Genomic DNA, 3,006 nt, shown 5'->3' on the forward strand with positions numbered 1-3,006 from the left:
GCTAAAAACATACATCTCTAAGATCTCTCTGAGGGTTTTAGATGAATCTTTAATCTGCTCCAACAATACTTGAAGATCAATCACATGTAGTCCTCCTGCTCTGTTTTTGAGACACACACATTGTGATTTTGATAACCAATGGGCCATATTCCACGAGTTCTAAAGTTGTTTTGCAGTACTGTTTACATGCTCCCAACAGAGATGTTTCATCAACAGACATAAAGACAAAATGAAATTGTGGAGCTAAAATTTCTCCTTTGGACATAAAACACAGTGTGTGTGTGTGTGTGTGTGTGTGTGTGTGTGTGTGTGTGTGTAAATGTTTGTGTGAATGTGCATGTGTGTCCTTGTATAAGGTAATATCAAATTATATAGTGATTTTAATTTTTTTGCCTTACTAGCTTAGTATTGCCATACTGATAAGCTATAGAGAATAGAGGAAATGAACAGACTTAGAGATACATCTGTATTTGTATTTGTGTTTACCAAACCTACAATATAAAATCCATACAAGAAAATAAGACAAACTGAGAGCTAAAAACCCATCCAATGTTCAGAGTAATACATTCCAATTTTGATTTATCATTGGTGTCAATTTTTTTGTAAACCCAAGATATATGATTTTAGTATAATATTTATATTTGCAAAAATGTTTACTATGTAAATCAAAGTGGTTTTTTATTTTGAGAGAATAAATCATTTAAATCTCATTATGAAAATTTACACAGTATTATATGGGAAGTATTTTTGAGTAGATGCAATATAAATAGATCTCAAAATAATGTTGCAAATTCATGGACAAAGAAAGCAGGTCAGTTTGTCTCACTGGTCATGGCTTTCAGAAAAGGAAAAAAGAAATAATATGTAAGAAGTTTTCCAGTGGATGACTAGGAATTTTCAGCATGATATTTTAGTATCTTGATTCGATGGATATTCCACAAATTTATGCCTATATAAAACATGGCGGTACCCAGGGCTCCAGTTGCATATGTAGTAGAGAATAGCCTTGTATGGCATCAATGTGCCGAAAGGCCATTGGTTCTCTGAAGGCTCAGTGACCCAGTGTTGGGGAATGCCAGGGCAGTGAGGTGGGAGTGATTGGGTGGGCACCCTCATAGAAACAAGGGAAGGGGAATGGGGTAGGGGGATTCTGGAGGGGAAACCAGGAAAGGGGATAGCATTTGAAATGTAAATAAATAAAATATACAATATAAGATCTTACAGAATATAAGCATTAACTTTGTGATATTTATTTCTCTCATGTATTTAATAAAGCCACAGATATTAATTAATTCATCACAGACAGATTATTTCACATTGAATAAATACAAGGATATCTAGATATAAGATTAAAAACTGTCTCAGTAATAGACAAAAATAAATTTTCTATATCTGTATTAAGATACTTAGGAAAAGCCTATAGTATATTTAGTGACTGGGTATTACATGCCTTCTAATCATTATGAGAAGAAAATCAATTTTAACATTTGCCACTATATTAGAGATGGGGGAAGGAAAGAGGAATAATGGTATAAACATGAAAAACATAAAATAACTAAAGTGAATTAAAAATGTATAAATCTGTGAATCTCATACTCATATCTATGTTAACTCAAAATTCTTATTTTCATATGGCAGGATCAATTAACACATTTGATAAGAACGACATCTTAAATTGAGAAACTGAAAAATTTGCTTATATAGAATTCCAAGAGTAGGTGGTTTTTGATAATTCATTTTGAATTTCCATGAGTCATATATTACAGATTAAATAATACACATGATTTTTGAGAAAATGAATAACATAATTCTATAGTCAATCACTCCCATAAAGAACCCACAATATTATCCCAGGTGATTGACACTGTGTTTAACCTTTAGATTTGTGTTTTTCTGTTCAGCTTCTAGAAATATCATCTAATCACAAAATCAGCAGTTCCTCAATTGACACTTTAATTTCCATGTATGTATTTACTCATGTCTGTCTCTATCTATCTATCTATCTATCTATCTATCTATCTATCTATCTATCTATCAATCTATCTCCAACTCTCTCTATATACATATATGAACTTTATATACATGAATTATATATTAATATGAGTTTATATGCACATACTTTATACATACAGACAAACATATGCACACATATTTGACTTCTCTCTAAATTAGATAATGTTATATTTAGGATGTCCCCAACAAAACCATTAATTTGCTATTGTTTTGTAAAGCTATTATCAAATTTAAATTAGGAGATGAACTTAAATATTGTATCAACCTGTTATATACCTTCCTTCCTCAGTAGACTCTCTGTGGAAGGGCAGTTGGATATACTCTGTCACCCCAGAAAATGCTGATAGAAAACTAAGCAGAGATTGAGACTCCTGGATCTTCAGCACACACAGGAAGTTTCCAGTAGGGATTCATATGAACTTCCATATGGCAGGAATATGTGCAGAAGGCTATGGAAGCACAGCATATGTGACATAATTAAATGAAGTGCTATATTTATACTCTAATAATAAAGTAACTACAAGTTTATAAATCATGACAATTGAATAATATAATAAAATCAAATGAGAAAATAAAAGAGGAAAAACAATAAAAATATGTAAAAACAAAACAAAACTGGTAGCTGGGTAGACTGGTGAAAGTACAAATTCAAGTTTCTATACTTTTCTGAGTCAGCATTCTTATTTAGAGATACTAATTCCTCTTTTGTTATTACAATGATAGCAACAGGAAAATGTAAACTAGAAAATTTAATGTAAGATTTGGAAGTTGGATTTAAACTTAGCAAATATCACTCTCCATTGTGCTTTATATAAATATATTATAAATACTTATTAAACATTTTATTGGTTATTTTATTTATTTACATTTCAAATGTCATCTCCTTCCAGGTTTCCCCTCTGAATATCCCTTATCCTATCCTGTCTCCTCCCTGCTTCTATGAGGGTGCACCCACACACACCCATGTACTCCAGTCTTACTGCCCTAGCTTTC

The sequence above is a fragment of the Apodemus sylvaticus genome, chromosome 15 (assembly GCF_947179515.1).
Source record: "Apodemus sylvaticus chromosome 15, mApoSyl1.1, whole genome shotgun sequence".
Taxonomy (NCBI): Eukaryota; Metazoa; Chordata; class Mammalia; order Rodentia; family Muridae; genus Apodemus; species Apodemus sylvaticus.